Source organism: Limulus polyphemus, unplaced genomic scaffold (assembly GCF_000517525.1).
Source record: "Limulus polyphemus unplaced genomic scaffold, Limulus_polyphemus-2.1.2 Scaffold119, whole genome shotgun sequence".
NCBI lineage: Eukaryota > Metazoa > Arthropoda > Merostomata > Xiphosura > Limulidae > Limulus > Limulus polyphemus.
The window spans coordinates 28639-48899 of NW_013665729.1; the positions used below are offsets into that span (position 1 = coordinate 28639).

Below are 20261 nucleotides of genomic sequence, written 5' to 3' on the forward strand. Positions count from 1 at the left end.
GTATTTGTCTAAAGACACATTTAATGTTGTTATATCAAGAATTATTAATTGAGTATTTTGAAGAAAAGTAAAACAACTTTAAACTTTAATCATGGTTTTCTAATAAACATTTGCACATAAGTCATTTTGTTTATATGGTAAAATAATGTGTTTATAGCAACTAAGAATTTTTTTCAGAGTGATTATGTAGTTTGTTATTTAAACACAAAAAAATATTAATATAATAGCTTGTATATAACTTTTATAATGTTTGGAGGTGTCGCAAGTAAATTCAAAATTCTTCAACGTGATAGTTGCTATAATTTTTTCTGCTCACATAGTGCAAGCTAGATCACAGTGTTATGAGTTAACTTAAAAAATTTGAAATGTTTCTTGCAGTAACAGTCATTCTTACAAGGCTGCATGTTTTCATGTAGTATAATATTAAATTCATAGAAGTGTATATAACAGTTTCATTATAGCTTCAGCATTAATAAGAAACATGGATAATTTTGTGATTAACACTGCAAAATTTCAACTAATATTTCAGTTTAAATGTTTTAAAGTTTCTATTTTTGTTTACAGAATTATTTATTTAATAATACCAAGTAGGAAAGAAAAGTTCCTAGAACAAATATTTGTAAAAAAATTGTTCATTTTCATAATAAATATTAAAAGTAAAGTTTAAATTGGCATGATGAGGCTTGTATTAAATTTATATAGAAAGAAGAAAATCACAACAATTCTTGTATACTTATCAACTTATAAAAATTTCTGAGTCCATTTCAAGTCATAAAGCATAATTGTTTGTCTATCTGTTGTTGCAAGGACCTGAACCAATTTTGATGAAATTTGGTAGATTTTCTTATGTGGACTCCTCCAAAGATTCAGTTTAATCAGATAAGTAATGGATGAATGGTTTGAGTTTGGCATACATTTCAATTTTAATGATGCAAAAGGTCAAGTGGGTGAGGAAGCTGGTAGCAAACTACATGAATCCTTTGCCATCTGTAAGCAATGTTTAATGCAAATTGCAACATGGGTAACTTCACATCAGGCAAAAGGATGCTGTGTTGTGGCTCAAAAAATAATGGAAAGGGTGTCTCATGTCCCCACTTATAGCAATACTTTTTAGCCTGGCATTGTTGGGTACATCTTTTAGTAAAGAATATAAATCAAACAAGAAAATGTTGCTATCAATAACATTGATATTTTTGCACTTGAAATTTATTTAAAAGATGATACGAGACATTTAATGTGATTCCATTAGTGCAGGAAAAGTAGAAACATTAAACTTAACATGTTTTTCTAGTAAAATGTTTCTTGTATATCATTTTTTATGTGTATATTGTATGATAATGTATTTCCAGCAATTGGCAATTTGTTTTCAGTTAAGCAGTTCAATATGTAATATTTGCTTTAACACAAAAAAATACTAACATTAATGCAATAAGTTTGTTTCTACATATTATGATGTCTGGAGATGTCATAAGTTAACTCAAAATTATTGAATATAATATTTTGATATAATTTTTTTGATGTTCAGATAATGTTATAATTTAATTACAAATTTTGAAATGTTTCTTGTAATAACAAACATTCCAACAGAACCTGCAGAAGTTTTTAATGTATTAATATCAACTTCTGATTAAAGCAAGCTACATGTATAGATCAAAACTAAACATATACAACCATAAGGAGCATATACTGTTCAAACTATCATACTTATATTAATTATAACACATTCTTTCATATGTTGGCTACCCTTGTTGTTAACAATATTTTCAGCTATAAATCCAACAATATTTCATGTGGTTTGGCCAACACTGGAGTCTTATGTTTGGCCACAATTCACATACTAAACTAACAATATAGAATAATTATTATAAAAAAAAATGATAAACATAACAGTAAAACTGTAACTTATAAAAACTAATCAATAAAAGTATATATATATTAAATACTCTAAACAACACTGTGTGTCCAAGTAAGAACTACACTGGTAAAAGTTATACCTGGCTAAACCAGCTTCATAGAATTATGTTAGCTCTAAACCCATAAGATAAGCTAACAAAATTAAAATTAGTTATAATAAATACAAATAGCCATTATTGTTAATTAAAGTAACCTTAAAGATAGGATATAGCTAACTTGCTATAGTTGCTGGAAAAAAAAATTACTCAATTGCTCATAAAATATGCTAAGACTGAGAGAGTTACCTGTTAACCATAAACAAAATTTGTGACACTGTTGGTCATTCAGTTATAAAATAATTCAGGGAGTGACACCCTCCAGGCACCTTCTGCTTTGCTAATTATAAAATTTTTACTTCACATTTCTTAATTATACAGCTGTCTTTAACGTGAGAAAGTTCATGTGGCACTAACGTGGAATGATCCAGAACAATAGGGAACTAGAGCAAAAGCAAATTAATTGAGTTCTTTGAACAGCCCACCATTGTTAAAACTACATATGTATGGAACTGTGCATAAAGTATACCTTTTGAAAAGATCACTATAATAAATAAAAGTAGGTAAAAAATATTATATATGCACCTGTATATTAAGTGCAATAAGATTAAAGAAAGTTTACAATAATGGTAAGATAATGAGATTTATAAAAGGAAGCATCAAAGTGGTGAATGAAACAAATATAATTAGGGAAATTATTATAACTAATAATGCAATGTTATACACCAACATTTCCAAAACTTTTGTCATCACACCCTTCTTGGGCACCTGCCCCCCCCTCCCTTTTTTTAAATGAGTGAAAGAGTGAGTTAAGTGATGAGATATAGTGTAGGATACACATTAAAATGCTGTATATTTTGTAATAATTATTATTTTCATTAATAAAAAATATATTAAAATGCCAAATTTTGCATTATTGCTCTATTGACTCTACCTTAATTGCTCATCCAACCCCCCCCCCCCCCTACGGATGGCTGTTTCTGCTAGTAATTACTAATTGTAGTATTTGTACCTCATTGAAAAAAATGTAGAAGAAATGAATATTTTCCAAGAAAGGATTTTTTTTGTGGGAAGTACTGCACGGGAAAAATGTTCAGATTGTGTTCTTTAGTCATACGCATCAAAATGATTCAATGTAGACACCTTAAAATTTAATAAATTTCATTGATATAAACTGTAATGTTTTTATATATTAAAAGTTGTTCCGTTTATTGATAAAATAATAGTTTCTTTAAGAACTCCAGTTTCTCAGTACTACGTTTAAAAATTACATCAATAAAGATATAATCAAACCCTCACGTATAGTCCTAGTGAAAGTCGTGTTCTTGTTGTGAGAGGAGTACTTTTATTTAAAATTGTGTTCTATTACAAAGAAATGGTTGTTGCACATGTAATGGTCTAAATTGAACGTGCTGCTACAATCAGGATTCAACAACTAAAATACAGTTTATTCATAATAACAACACTTAGAAATAAATTCAACACAGTTAATAAACAAATGCCTGGCAAGGACTTCACACCAATATTGATAAATAATTTATCATAGATATTAATAAATCAATAATAATAGAATCTGGAAAAAGAACCAGAAAGAAACAAACTAATTCCAAAAAAAATACAGCAAATATAATATTCAAACAGTACCTTTCAATATCAATAACAATATTGAGTGACAAACAACAATAACTATACCCTTCAATAACTATCTTATGACTCACTCTCTCTCTCTCTCTCTTGGTAAAGCTTCTGGCAGGGTATTTATTTACGGAGTAGGTCACAAGAGTACAACCTCAGGTGATCATAAATTTACATATTTTTCTGCTACATTAATAGTATCAATATATCACCAGTAGGGAGCTGGCATCAGTTTCATCATACACACACATATGTAATTACTCAAAATACAAATGAATATATAGAAGGTGAGTTAGCATTTTAATGCAGCTAAATTCATAGATAAACTAAATGATAGAAGGAATTAATAATTGAATGATAAACACAACGACAATCATAAAAAAAGAATAATAATAATAATAATTTGCTGTCTCATACACATACCACATTTATTTTTCTAACTGTCTGAATCTTGAATACCCAAAGTGTGAATTTTTTTATGAATTTTTGTTTATGGTGCCATTCAATAGATGGTGCAGGAGTTTTGGATACTTACATAGATAGTGGCATACATGCTATATCTATTATAGTAAGATGTTGAACAAATTTCAATGCATCTAATATGCTGCTGATGTAAACATTGTAAAATAGTTTTTTGGAGTATTTGTATTTAAATATGAGAGTTTATAAATTCAGAAGTAAAAGGTCTGTTTAATTGAAAACTTTAGACTTAAATGCTTGGTTAAAGATTTTGATATCCAAGTCCAGGTACTGTGCTGTTATTGGTGAAAAAGCTTTGTTTCTAGAGTACGTTCTGGTAGATACATTTTTTGGCAATGTCAAGAAAACCTTGACAATTAAGTAAAGTACATCATCAATATATCTACAAGCAGATGACTAATCTGGAAAGCTTTGCTATAGTCTTTTTTTTTATTTTTTACTAAGGTTTGTTAGCTATGAAAATTGAAGTTCAAATAAATATAAATATACAACTTGTGGGCTGAAGTTACTTTCCATAATTATCCCTTGAATTTGTTAGAAGACATGTTAGTTGAAATATAAAAATGTGTTAAGTAAAAAATATACACAGCTTATAGAAATTTGTTTATTGTGAAACAGTAATTTTATTAGTAACATTGTCATAGAAACATTTGGTTTTGCCAACTCTGAGCATTAATTTACCAGAATTGTTAAATGATTTTGAAATTGTAGATGTAGGACTTGTGTAAAACTTAAAAAAATCAAAAGCATCTATTAACGAGATTCCCACTGTCCCTATCTACTATCGAGCGAAACCACAGCCAAGGGAATGGGCTTGGAAAAATCAGCTGGGAAACAATGATTTTTCCAAGCCCGTTCCCTTGGCTGTGGTTTCGCTCAAATCCATTAGTTTCTTCTTTACACACAGTGGAGTTACTTATGATAAAGAGATTAATACTACTTATTTCTTTTATAATATTACACTATTTTTTAATTTTAACATATTTCAGATCATTGCTTACAATAACATCAGCCTGCGATGGTTTTATTGTCTTGAAATTTTTACACGTTCTACTGTAATTCCTGTACACTGAATCTGAAAATTATATCAATTTTTCTCCGCCACGTAAAGATTTTTCACAAAACGTCATATGTATTTTTACATAAGTGAATTATTTTCATTGAAATTGGGTCACATTTTGTTATGCTATAGATTTCTCTAGACCAATTGTGATGCGAGTTTTATCGATCATTCTAGAACCCATGAGAAACACAATGCTAGTATATAAACAGTTAACAGGCCACATGATGTGCCATTTCTGGATAGTATTTATTTGTGCATATACTTTGAATTTTTTTTTTCTTTTCAATATGTCACTATGGCAATGAGAGGTTGTGTAAATGACACAAACGTATTCTGTTATATTTGTGGTAAATTTGTTGTAAAGAAACAAAAGCAAAACATTACAGAATTTGTTAAAGTGTATTATGCTTATTTTTGAATAAAACTTGGGAACCAACACAAATTATGGGCTCTGCACAAAGTTTGCACCATTTGTGTCTAAGAGTTAAGACAATGCTTTTTGGAATTCCAATGGTCTGGCATGAGCCTAGAAACCAGAGAGATGACTACTACTTTTGCTCATGTAATGTGCAAGTCTACAACACTTGAAATAAAAATGAAATTTCTTATCCAAACCTTCAATCTGCTATAAGACCTGTTGCTGATGGACCTGATGTACCTGTACCTACTCCATCGGAGACTCTTGATACAGTATCTTCTGATTCTGATGTCAATAGAAATGATGATAGGGATTGTTTTCAACCTAAAATGTCTGGTGAACTAAAATGTTTTTCACACAAGGTAAACTTAATGATTTGATGAGAGATTCGGGCCTTCCAAAGGATTCTTCAAAGATTCTGGGGTCCAGACTTTGGGCTAAGAACTTACTTTATCCAGGGACATCATTTTACTGGTACAGAGAAAGAGTTTATACCATACTTTTGAAAGAAGGTTCACTGGTTTATTGCAACAATATTGTTGAATTAATACCAATGCTAGGAGCTGCAGTCTGTGAACCAAGTGAGTGGTGATTGTTCATTGATTCTTCCAAAAGAAGTCTAAAATGTGTTCTCCTTCAAAATGGTAACATATATGCATCTGTTCCTATTGCTCATTTGGTTCACTTGAAGGAAACATGCAAAAATCTCAAAGTTCTTCTTAGATCAAATACAAAGAACATAGTTGGCTACTTTGTGGAGACTTTAAAAGTCCTTTGTATTTTGTTGGATCAACAAACCAGTTCTACAAAGTTTCCATGTTTTTTTGTGTGAATGGGACAGCAGAGCATGAAATCAGCACTGGATATAGAAGCAATGGCCATACAAATTCAGCCTGATACCAGGATCAAAAATCATTGAACATGAAAGTTTGGTTGACACAAAAACAGTCTTATTACCTCCACTTCACATAAAAATGGGCTGGTTGAAGCAGTTTGTAAAGGTCTTAGACAAAGATGGTGACTGTTTAAAGTATCTATGTGGGCAATTCCCAGCTCTTTCAGAAGCAAAACTTAAAGAAGGGATTTTTGTTGGACCTCAAATTAGGAAATTGACTTAGGATGAACAGTTTGAAAGGACAATGAGAAAAAGTTGAAAAAAGAAGTGTGGATGGCTTTTAAAGATGTTATTGACAATTTTTTTAGGAAACAACAAGGACCCAAATTACGAAAATATTGTGAATAACATGCTCATTAAATTCAAAGAGTTGGGATGTAATATGAGCTTGAAAGTTCATTTGTTACACTCACATATTCACTAGTTCCCTGAAAATCTTGGTGCTGTCAGCAAAGAACAAGGGGAAATGTTACATCAGAACATCAGGGAATGGAAAGGAGGTATTGGGGAAGGTGGAACATCAACATGATGGATGATTACTGCTGGTCATTGAAACAAGATGCTCCAGATGCAATACATAAAAAAAGACCACAACACACAATTTTGATATTAAAAGACATAGATTTCACAAAAAATCAGGATGAATGAGGATGCATATTTGTTTGACATCAATGTTCTTCCCTTTTCTTCAGTTTGTTTGGGCTCCAGGATTGAGTTTTATTTGAGAATTCAGGGCAGAAATTAAAGGAAGCTAGTAGTAAAGTACAATTTGTATGCAGAGTTTGTAGGTTAGAGGGGAAACTAGAGGCTGTTTTAAATAGGGTATAGGTGATGAAAAAGGAGAACGATAAACTGCGGGAAGTGACAACAGAATTTAAAGAGAAAATTGAGCTTTTTCATGCAAAGAATACAAGAACTAGTAATGACTTTCATAAGGTTGGGAACAAAGATAATACGGCTAATGGTGGTAGGTTTAATTATAAAGAGAATACTCTGATAAAGAACAGATTTCAGCCATTGGCTTGTGTAGAAAATGAAGTTAAGGAGGGAAGAATAACAAAAGGGACAGATAGGAACAGGAATGAAAACATAAGGATGTTATTATTACAAGAGACTCTACAGTACGGCACATGGATAAGGTATTTTGTGGGATAAATAGAGATAAAATAGTTAGAGCATGCTATTCATTGGCAGGGATGGACGATATAACCGACAGAGCAGGTGATATAATAAAGGGTGCACATAGGGGCTAATGATGTAGGAAAGGTAGATAAGAAGAACTGATTGTTAACTACATTCTAAGGCCTTTTAAGAAAAGGGCCATAATAACTTAATTCTATCAGGGATAGTACCAAGACTTAACTGAAATTAAAAGTAGGTCACTGAGGCTAAATACTAGGCTTAAATTAACATGTAAGGAAGAGCAGGTTGGCTGATTGGAGATATGGGACCAATTAAATGGAAAAATGGAGCTTTTTTGAACGGATGGTTTACATATAAATAGAGTACGGGTTGGCTTGTATGCGAGGGTTATCAACTAAACTCTAAGAGCAACTTTGACATTTAATTAAACAATGGAAAAGGCCAGAATAATGAAAAATATGATGTAAAGAAGAGAAAAGTGTAAAAATAAAGTACAAAAATTGGTTTAATGGTAGGCTAAACTGTTATTGTTGTAATGCTAGAAGTGTAAAAAATGAAATAGGTGACCTTAGACCATTGGTCAGAACAATGGGTTTTGACATATTGAGAATAACTGTAACCTGGCTAAATGTAAATATTTATGATGAAAGGAATGTCTTTGAAAAAAAGAAGGGGAAGATATGTTTTATATGTAAAATGTGAATTTCAACCTGTTCAAGTTGACGATATCAAAACTAATAGCAATGAATCTATTTGGATTTCTGTTAGTGGTTATAAAAAGAGAAGGCTTTTAGTTGGAACTTGTTACAAGCCATCAGATGAAAATGATGCAATTAATGAGAAACTCTTCAAGGAGATAAAGAATTCAACTGTCAACGAGGTTGTAATTATGGGAGATTTTAATTCCGGGCATAAAGGTTAGAGTCTATCGTCAGGGAGACAGGTTTTTAGGTACTGTTTAAGACGATTTCCTTCAACAAGTGGTTAAGAAAGCTACTAAAAACAATGCTATTTTAGATTTATTATCAAATTTTGATAAAGAAATAGTTCATACGATAGATATTGTGGAACATCTGGCTGCAAGTGATAATTTCTCAATTAGATTTAGTGTTTTGTTGAATATGTAGATAAGGAAAAAATTAGATTTTGGTTCCAGGTTTTAAACAAAGATGAAATAGGAATAATGTGATGTGAATTGGGCATTTGAATTAGTTAGAGATACTCATTAATATGAAAAGATTTAAAAATATATACATTTAAGTGTTCAAAGTAGGCATGTTCTTTACATATAAAAAGGGTGGCTGCAAAGAAAAGACCAGGTTGGCTCACAAAGGATATAAAGGATAATGTTTTTGAACGAATATTATACATATAAGAAGTTTAAATTTGCTGCAGTGATAGGAGATTTGCAAGGCTATTGAAAATCAACAGGTTTGAACGAACAGGAAATTAGGAAATAAAACAAAACTATGTGAAAAAAGATTAGCTGAAAATCTTAAAAAATAAATAGTAGGGATTTCGTCAAATACGTTGAGGGTAAACAAAATGTTAGGATAGAAATAGTGCCTTTGAAGATTGACATAGGATGTCTAATATCTGATGATTATAGGATGGCCGGGATATTAAATTGAATATTTCTCCCTGGTTTTTACTAATAAGGATTTATGCAATGTTCCTCAACTTGAACAGTTGCTATATGGAAACAAGATTTAACAAAATGACAACTTTAATTTTGAGCTTGTTAAAAAAAATAGAAGAATGATACAACACCTAGGCTAGATAATATTTACTCAAGTGTTAAGGATTGGATATTTGAGACTTGCAATTATTTTTTTCTAGGTCTTTGAATAGCGAGCAGATGCCAAAAGATTGAAGTTGGCTAATTTTACTCCTCTTTTCAAGGGAGATGAGAAATATTGTTCCTCTAATTATATAATCAATGATGGGAAGGTGCTTTGCAAAGAAAGTTAACAAAGTTTAAGATTTTGTTGGTTAGTAAGCATAATTTCATTAGAAGAAAATCTTGCTTTACTATTCTTTTGAGATTCTTTTAAGAGGTTACTGCTTAATTTAGTGAGGGATAATCGTGTATATGGTGTATCTGGATTTTCACAAAAGCATTTGAGAAGGTGCCACATAAAAGACTTGTTAAAAAAGTTATATTTGTAGGTGTGGAGGATAGGTTGGCTCATTGGATACAAAAGTGGAAAGACGAAAGAAAGCAGAGGATTGCTATAAATGGAGTTCAGTTAAACTGGATTCATGTTTCGAGTGGAATACCTCAGGATCAGTGTCAAGACATTTCCTCTTTTTTTATTAAAAAATGACATAGATGAAAGAAAGGTTAATAGATTATTTAAATTTGCTGATGAATTTAAGTCTTTGGTTTTGCTGACTGTGACGAGGGTGCTGCTGCTTTACAAAATAATTTAGATTATTTGGTGACTTGGACGGATAATTGGCAGATGGCTTTTAATTATAATAAATGCAATTAATGTTTGTGGATTACAATAAATGGAATTATAAGTATAATTTGGATGGGAATAACCTTAACAGTATTATGAAAGAAAAAGAAAGGGATCTTGGTGTAGTGGTTGATCAGTCTCTTAAGCCATCCAAGTAGTGTGCTGTTTGCTAGTGGAAAGGCAAATACAATTTTAGGTTGTATCTACAGAAGTATTGAATACAAATCTAAGAAGGTTACAATTTCATTGTATAGGTCACTGGTTAGGCCACATTTGGAGTATTATGTTCAGTCTTGGGCTTCTTACCTCAGGAAAAACATTGAATTGTTGGAAATGGTTCAAAAGAATGCTACTAAGATGATAGCTAGGATATAAAAATTATCAAATGAGGATAGGTTAACATCTCTAGAGTTGTTTTCCTTGAAAAAAGAAGATTTAGAGTAATTTTAATAATTTATGTTTCTTGAAATAATATGCTGACAAATCAACTAGCGCGTGATTTCAAAAGTTATTAAATTTGAAATGAATTTATCGTTTCTCATTTAAATCATCCTCTTAGATTATATATCACAAAGGTCGGAAATAATACTGTCAACATAAGTAGGCAAGTAGATCATCCATTGGAAGCTTTTAAAAGTCTATCAGTTCAACTTCTGATTTTTATAACCATTGAAGAACATTTTATTGCTGTAATATAACTTACTTTCATACTGTTCTACTCAAACCTTTGTTAAGAATGTTCTTAGAAATGAGTGATAAAAGCAATGTTGATTATTCCGGTTTGATAAATTTGTGTGGTTTTGTATTAAGTTAAAAGGTATCTAGATATTATATTTTTAATACCGATTGCAATATTTAATGTCACTTTGAAATGGAGGTGTAATTAAGTAGCTTTGTCCAAACATTGTTCAATCAAGTAAAGGGGTAATTATATTGTATGCACATGATTGAAAGAGGAATATTTAATTGGTGTAAATGCATTACACATTTGCTGACAATAATAGCACGAACTACAAGCATATATTATAGATATAACAATACATTTAAAATTTAATTATGTAAAGAAATAAAAGTTAAAGAATAAGTGAAATCAAACGGACTAATTGTCAAAAAAGTAAAAGTAAGTCTAATTACATGTCCTATGTGTCACATTCTGCTGTACTGTTGACAGATGTAACATAGAATGCATTTAGCTGTTCTGAAACCTTAAATACTTAATCTTCTTAGCCAGTGAAAAACAAATCAACGAAAAATTTAAACTAAGTTTAAAACACTAAGAAATACCTTTATTTCAACTGTACTATATTAATTATTTTAAGTCTATAAAAATGGAAACATTCTTTCAATCTACTACTTCTGTTGTAATTGTTATATTAACTTGAAAGAAAAACAAACAAGTTTTTTTAGAAATGGCATGGTGTAATGTTTTTTTCTTCTTCTTGTTATAGCTAAGTTATATTTTTAGTGGTTATTTTGTCAAGAGCCCATTGGAGCCAAGGAGACTATGGAGATTTATGTTGAACGTGATAATTGCTGGTGGAGGGATTCGTGTGTCAGCCTTTCTAGAAAAACTATTACATGCGTGACAGGAATATATCGTTACACGCTTTGTTGAATGCCTTAAAAACTTTGTCATTATTTGTAACCTGAGGTATGTCTGTATTATCATTCGAACGTGTTATTAGAGCTCAGAAGATTATGGATCGTAAATCTTATTTTATATTACGTGTAAACAAAATAAATCCCAGCTATTTTTAAATGGCGTTTTGTCTACTCAAACAGTTGTGAAAGCTGACAGAAGGCAGTTGGGTGACGTAGAGAGAAACCTCTATAGAAATGATAGCGGTGGTGAACTCTTTGGACATTTGTAAAGTTAAATTGAGCTAACGATCATGTAAGTGTAACTTAATCATGTTATGTTACTTGTAGTTTTGTTTTCCTTTATTAGTGCTTCGATAAAATACGCCCTTTAGCTTAATTCTGCTTACTTTAGAGTGTTCCCTCCCGTGGTATAGTGGTAAGTTTGAGGATTTATAACGCTAAAAATCGGATTTCTATAGAGCACAGATACTCCATTATTTAGCTTTGAATTTATTAACATACAAACTAGCCAAATATAATTGAAATCATGCTTCACTGTCTGTTATTGAATTATATTTATGCGTTAGAAGCCATTTCGAAAAACCTATGACTGCTAGTAAGATTTATCATTGGGATGCTGATTTTGTAAAGGAGAAGAACATAAAATAATATTACTGTTAGGTTGATAATGATGTTTTTTACCTCGAATTTCTTTTATATACGTAACCTGAGTGTGCTTACAATAGCATAAGATGGTATCATAATTTTTAATATAACATGTTTGTATATTTTTAAGATAATTAATGCTGTTATAGTAACAGTTTTCGTTTCTTTTTAAACCGAATAAGAATGTTTCATGATATTTCCTCACATTTTCCAAAAATTACAAATATATTAAATATATTCATCTGTCTTTCTAATACCTCGATTTATCTAATACTTAAATGCATGCTTCATACATTACCTCCTTGTAAGTGCTTTAAAAAAAACAGACTTGTTGAACCAAGAGAACAAGCGGTTTCTCAAAATTATTATTAGATTTCCTGTTATTTAATTATCCTCGGAGTAACGCACGAAGAGGCGGACAGAAGGCTGCTATTACACTTCAACCAAACAGCTGTATGTCATACATCGTATCTGACTACGATGTTAATGCTCTTCACATCCTCTTAAGCGATCTCTTGTTTACGTGTGGAGTTCGAAGTACAACACCAATGAAATGTGTATTCGAAGTTGTATACAATATGTTTTCTTGTTAGTCTATATATAACACCTTAAAACTTAGGCAACCTCATCATAAGAGAACGTATCTACGTGTGAAAAAAATATAGATAAGTCTTCCGTACATGGAGCATTTTATAGATTCGTGAATCTAAATCTACTAAATTTCCATCAATCAATGCTATTCACAAAATTTAACATTTTAAATTTGTATGTAGATCAGATATTTTAGCCATTTCGTGCTTTCGAAAAGGTAATACATTTATGTACGTATTAAAAATATATAAACTGCTCTGTAGTCTTATTTTCTGTTCTGTATTTGAAATTCACTATATAAGCTATAAATAACTATCGAAATGCTAAATTCTAAGCTATTACTTAACTGCTATATTTGTTATAAGTTCATGGTATAATTTATTTCTCATGTAAAAAAAGATTTCTTCAATTTCAATATATTTTCTTTATTTGAGTAGTTACTTTGAATCTTATTTTCTTTAAATATAGAATGTGTAAACCAGATCTAAAATACCCCTACAGATTTTATACATTAGAATCAAACTGAAACACAATAGTGACATTTTAATTCGATACATGTACAACATTATTGTATATAACCTATGTTATTATAATAGATTGTTTTTATAAAGAATACACACTGATATATAAACGTACATTTAATCAATCATATTACAAAGGCCTGCGAGTTTAAACTTCATAAAAGTTGTTTTGGTTTTAATAACGGATTCACCATAATTCAGCTACGCAGATTTCGAAAATAATATTCGTTTTTTTTTCTATCACGTAAGGATTTTTTACAAATCGGAAAGAACTCTTACTTAGATCAAATTATTATTTCGTTTACCACAATGAACATTATTATTATTATTATGTTTGTTAACAAAAATAGTCTTACAGTTAATAAACAGTATTAACATAGAGCTACACAAACTCTCGGGTAAATATTTGTAACTCTGAATTGTAACCTCATGAACAGTAATAATTCACGTTTCATGACTAGGCCTACGAAATATTTTAAGGAAATACTGAAAATCTTATAAGTGTGATTGCTAGTAACGTACTTCAATAGACTTTTGTTCTGATTTTTTTGCTGTGATGCATTTGAAACGATTATTACATTATGGTTACCATAGTAACTATTTTCAAACCTTTTGTCTACAGCTTTCAATAAAATGATATGATATGATACTAGTGTACATTTTAAAATAAAAGTAAAAATGACAATAACATCAAAGCTCCTTTTTTATATCATATCTTACGAAGTTTCTTTGAATCTCCAGGCACTCCTTGGTAAACTTCTTTCTTTGTACCACACATTATTTTCATTTGTATTCAACATGTTCATTTTGTTTTTGGTACAATTTGACTTTTAAATGTTAAATATATTAAACCGGTTGATACGAAAATAAGCCATCAAATAAAATGTTTTTTAAATTTTCTGTTGATAAACATATTTGGCTTTGTGGTACTTAAGGACATTAGTTTTATTCTATTAACATATTTTGAGTTTTCTTGCAATATGATGGCTTAAACCAATTTTGGTTATAATTTTTAGAAAATATGAAAATAACTAGGTATACTTGGCAATCCTGTTTTTACTCATGAATGTAGGCCTATTAAATATTAACTGTAAGAGCATTTTGTGGTATTAATGTTACATTGTATGATACAGTTTTGGTATTAGAGAATTGCATAAGCACATTAATAGTTGAATATATTAACCGAATATTTCTATCTATAAAACTCAGGTTTAATATATGATTTTAAGATATGCGGATGTTTTTAATCATAAGCATCACTTATCTTTGACGCATGTTGAACTATTAAATAAAAATGTTTAGATAAATATAACTTATACAATTTAATGCACCAAAGATGCATAACTAGTCCTAAATTTTATTAAGTTAAGATAATATCTTACATTAGTAAATTGTTTAAATTAGGATTTAGTGCGCATAATTAGAAATTGTATATCATTGCTGCCGTTTGTAACTAAAGGTACAAGTATTAGTTATTAGAGGATTTAGTAGTATATTTATCTATAGTTTAATACTCTTTAATCTACAGTTTAGTTTAGTGTGTGACGTCACTTCAGCTAAACTTTAAGCTTATTCATTTATTAGTAAGTTACAAAACAGGATAAATAAATTAAAATGTGAAATCTAAAGTGAAATAGAATATATTTAATGATCCTCGTAACTTTTCATTATGGATAAAATAGTAAACATTAAATGTATGTTGAAGAGTTACAAAATCTGTAAAACTCCTATTCGATAGTCTGATTCAAATATATATCCATATGTAATTTCATTTCAGTTTTTTTCATAGACTCTGTTAAAAATTTTACTCGAAAGAACAATAATGTATTATTCATGTAATAAATATATTTCTATGTGAAACCAGAAATCAGTCGTGGTTTCTTTTCTGATGACTTCATAAAAATTAATACAACGTTTCTACTTTCGTTTTTTCCTGAGTTTCGTTTGTTTCGAGAGACAGAGAGAAAACTTTTGCGATCACCTTTCGCTTAAACACAAATAAACACATACAACACTTAGTTCTATGGAGAATATAAGCATATGATACATCTGCAAACATATTATAAGAAAGAGTAGTATATCTGATAGATGTCATCCAGAAAAATATACATTCATGATATATCTGCAAATAGATTCTAGGAAATGTGCGTAACAGACACTTGTCAACCAACAAATAGATTTTTGGAAATTCACATGACACTTGTAAACCAACAAATAGAATGCACATAACACTTGTTAACCAAATTCTACAAAAGATGTTCTCCAGAAAACATGCATGATATGTCTGCACAGAGAATCTAGGAAATAGTATCACAGACAAACTGTTAGGAAACAGCAACACCTGATGTATGCCAACCTAGACTCTAGAATACAACAACAATTGTCATAGCTCTACCCATGTAGAAAATATTACCCATTCCTCATCCATCTTCAATAAGAGTGAAGAAAATATTCATTAAAGCCCTGTCCACGACCTTCGAAACATTCAGAGTACATGCTTGTTCACTAGACATCAAGAAACATTTGCTACATCTTCACACAAACGATTATATAATCACTTCAGATTAATTGTTTCAATAATCAAGAAAATGTTCATGCCTGTAATGCATCTATAACTTAAATAACATTCACTGCTCCAAAGAACACACGCACACATTTATTTCAATTCAACTTAAGTGCTAAGAAACATTAATAACCACTGATTTTAACCTAGACATATTTATTCATACTCAACCGTATTGTGTGAAATATATACACACGTTACCATTCCCCAACAAACGTTCACACTTTCATAATACAGTTCCTCATTAACACGAGAAAACACCCATAAGTGACACTATTCACTATATTATGTTGTTTTACTGTATATATATATATTTATATATATTTCATGTGCATGTTTGGAATTATTAAAACGAGATACATGTTAGCCAAATTCTAGGAAAAAAAAAATATATATATATATATCTGATATATCGTCTCTAGTTTAGAAGAAAAATGTTAATGTTTTTTTAAAAACCCACCAAAGTTTAGATACGCGCAACTGATCCATCAGATTCATCCTCAACAATCAACTGAGAAGTTCTCACTCCTTTGGCACTTTCGACCAATCTTTGAAAAGTCATTAGAAGCTAAGAAGTGTAACTAAAGTGACAAAATTATCAGGCTAATTTATTTATGTTTTATCGAAACACAGGAATGGTATTTATAATGTTCTTACATAGTATGCACTTAATTGTAATTTTATCCTTATATACTTAGTTATTTAACTTTGGCAACAAACATAACAAAATTTTAATACAAAGAAAAAAAGAAATTAGGAATAGGAGCACCAAAAAGTAAGGAAATAGGGTAGGAATGGACGGTAGAACATTACAACACTTGGTGGTTTCTGCCACGGTACAACCTCAAAATGGGTGTGTCCATCGTACCTCCAATTCCTACTTTGTGTACTTTTTGTAACTTTGTAATTGTTAAAACTAAATGAAAGGTGTATATAGCTAAATTTCCCTGTTGTAAACTTTGTTTCAGTATCCAAGTAAAAATATTTACCCGAGAGTTTGTGTAGCCCTATGTTAATACTGTTTATTAACCAACAAATAGGTTCTAGGAAATGTGCGTGACAGACACTTGTCAACCAACAAATAGGTTCTAGGAAATGCACATGACACTTGTTAACCAAATTCTACAAAAGAGTAGTATACTTGTCAGATGTTCTGCAGAAAACATGCATGATATGTCTGCACAGAGAATCTAGGAAATAGTATCACATGATGTTTTTCAGAAAAACTGTAGGAAACAGCAACACCTGATGTATGCCAACCTTGGCTCTAGATTACAACAACAATTGTCATAACACTACCCATGTAGAACATATTACCCATTCCTCATCTTTGAAAAGTCATTAGAAACTAAGAAGTGTAACTAAAGTGACAAAATTATCAGGCTAATTTATTTATGTTTTATCAAAACACACGTATGGTATTTATAATGTTCTTAGATGGTATGTACTTAATTATAATTTTATCATTATATACTTACTAATTTAGAAGAAAAACATTAATGTTTTTTTAAAAACCCAACAAAGTTTAGATACGCGCAACTGATCCACCAGATTCATCTTCAACAATCAACTGAAAAGTCCTCACTCCTTTTGCACTTTGAAAAGTCGTTAGAAACTAAGAAGTGTAACAAAAGTGACAAAATTATCAGGAAATATGTATATCTGATACATCGTCCCTAGTTTAGAAGAAAAACATTAATGTTTTTTAAAACCCCAACAACTCTATGATATTTATAATGTTCTTACATGGTATGTACTTAATTGTTATTTTATTCTTATATACTTGTTGTTTGCAGTGTGTTTGATATTTTAATTTGTATTGCACACATCGCACATCTTGTCCATTCCTACTATAAGTACTAACGTACTTATGATATAGTGCAATATTAGTATAATACAACATCATTCTGTACATGTAAGGCAGTGTTTATATTGGTGCTTTATTAAATGTTACTTAAACGTCTTCATCTATCATTAAGTATACTTAAAATCATATAAGCATTTAACACCAAGGTCGTGGTAAACAGACAGGTGTTGTTCAACCCATTTTGTACTCACAAACAGCTAATTTGTGGATTTTGATTGAGTGTTTTAAACCAAAAGCTACACACTGAGCTATTTGAGTTGTGCCCGCTTCTATGATCGAAAACAAATTTCAACATTAAAACCTTCTAAGTTTGCGGCACAGCCAGCGTAGGACGTATTTGTGAATCTTACATATTATGTTATACTCAGATTTAAACGAGCCTCTCACTACTGTAATAAAACGACTTTAAACAAACAGTTATTTGCTATATTAAAGGTTATTACGTTCAAGAGTGATTCTCTATTACTTTTTCTTTCAAGTTACATTATGAAGTGTTATATCTCCCATTCATCATTTGTTTACAAATACAACCAACAGTGTTTAAGATTGATGATAATTTTAACAACAGATCATATTCATAGCTAGATCAAAATATTGTAAACATTAAAATCCACGCTATTATAATATATAACATACGAATATGAGCAGTTTAAAAACTTTGGTTATTTTGTTCCTTTACACTCGTGAAAAAATTGATTAAAGTTGTTGTTTTTCTAGTGCTACTATTTCATCATTATTGAATCACGACGCATTGTTTTTCTTTTAAGTTCCAAGCTACTTCACTAAGAAACATTGTGAACTAATCTTATAAATATCTATCAATTTCAGTTTCTTATATATATATTTAAATAATCAGATTTGTCATGTTATTTTGGGTTTTATAGACCAAGAGACAAGTACAAAAAACAGTACACATTTGATAGCTGACAAATGCTATTACTATTCCATAATATTATCTTATTTTGGGCTAATGGTTGGAAAGCAATACTTTTGAAATCAGAATATGAAGTTAATTCATAGCATTATGCGAACAATACTTTGCTTCCTAAAACATGTTAATGGAAGGAATTCTTAGATAACCTAGTATTTTGAGGTCTGGATATCGCAACTACTTTTTGAAATGAAATACGCCAGCAAAAAAGAAACTGAAACTTTACGTTTTATACATAAATAACAACGTTGAGTGAAATACAAGCCACGTAAAAACTAGGAAGAAACGGATTGTTCAATGGCACACTCACTGAATTTGAAAAAAAAAAGAAAGAAGAAAAACTGAAAGAAATCGAGTAATCTAAAGATTATTCGAGAATTACGAAAATTAATGTAATTACAAGTGAATCAAATAATCCATTGAGCGACAACTTACACACCCTTAGTTTTATATAGAAGTCAGGTGCCGAACATGGTCGCTCTTTCAGCCATTTGGGCTTTATAATGTGACGGTCAATCACATTATTAGTCGGTAAAGAGTGTCGATGGATGTTGCCGGTCGATTGTCTTGCCTGTGGTTGGCATTTCAAAACTAGTAGCTTTGCCACTAACAAACGAGCAAACTTTTATATGATAAATCATATATTAATGTTTAACAAAAGACAATTTTTATGCAACTATACATTTTTATTTGTCTGTGGGTCATTTAAAAGTGCCCCCAGTAGCACAGCGGTATGTCTGCGGATTTACAACGCTAGAATCCGGGTTTCGATACCCGTGGTGGGCAGAGCACAGATAGCCCATTGTGTAGCTTTGTGCTTAACTTTAAAAAAACAAACAAACATTTAAAAGTATAAATAAAGTTATGAAATATCTTAAATTCTTACTAGTGACTTTGACTTTTGGGATATTTTAGAAAAAATGAATTTCTTCAAAATCATCTTACACTGAAACTTCGATAATGAGTTATTTCACAATTATAACAAACAGCTTACAATGTGTTTAGTATTGTGCAGATGACCAAAATAATATTTCGTGGAATACATTTGTAAATCCTTGATGAGCAGAGGAATGATACACTTTGTTAAATAAGTTAATTGCTTCACAAATGTGAAAGTTCATATGTCAATCATACCAGTAGAAAAGCTTGTGATATTTCATTTAACAAGAGATAGGGAACTATAGTTAGCCAAATCATATATATATATATACATATACACATTTGAAAGGGAACCTAATGAAGATCCCGACGAAGGATGTTCAAGAGATATTCTCTAGCACTAAAAGTGTATCAGTTGAAATAGGTTCGTTATATAAGATAAAATGTGTACTTGACAGCTAAGCTTAGAACAGTGTTTACGAGTCTATATATATATATATATATAGTATTATATGTGTAGAATGTAGATTATCCGTGTGATTTATTGTTTTAAATGTATGACATAACAAACAGATATAATAAAACGTTTCTTACCATTGTAAATATTATAATTT

General features: G+C 30.3%; 1 long non-coding RNA gene across 1 annotated transcript in view; it reads left to right on the plus strand.

Annotated features, from left to right (window-relative positions):
- The first annotated feature begins 11613 nt into the window (after positions 1-11613).
- The window catches only part of LOC111089364, a 14964-nt gene continuing 6316 nt past the window's right edge, over positions 11614-20261 (plus strand). The window contains exons 1-2 of the long non-coding RNA XR_002613639.1: positions 11614-11699; positions 11831-11942. This is a non-coding gene — a long non-coding RNA (uncharacterized LOC111089364). The remainder of the gene's footprint in view (positions 11700-11830; positions 11943-20261) is intronic.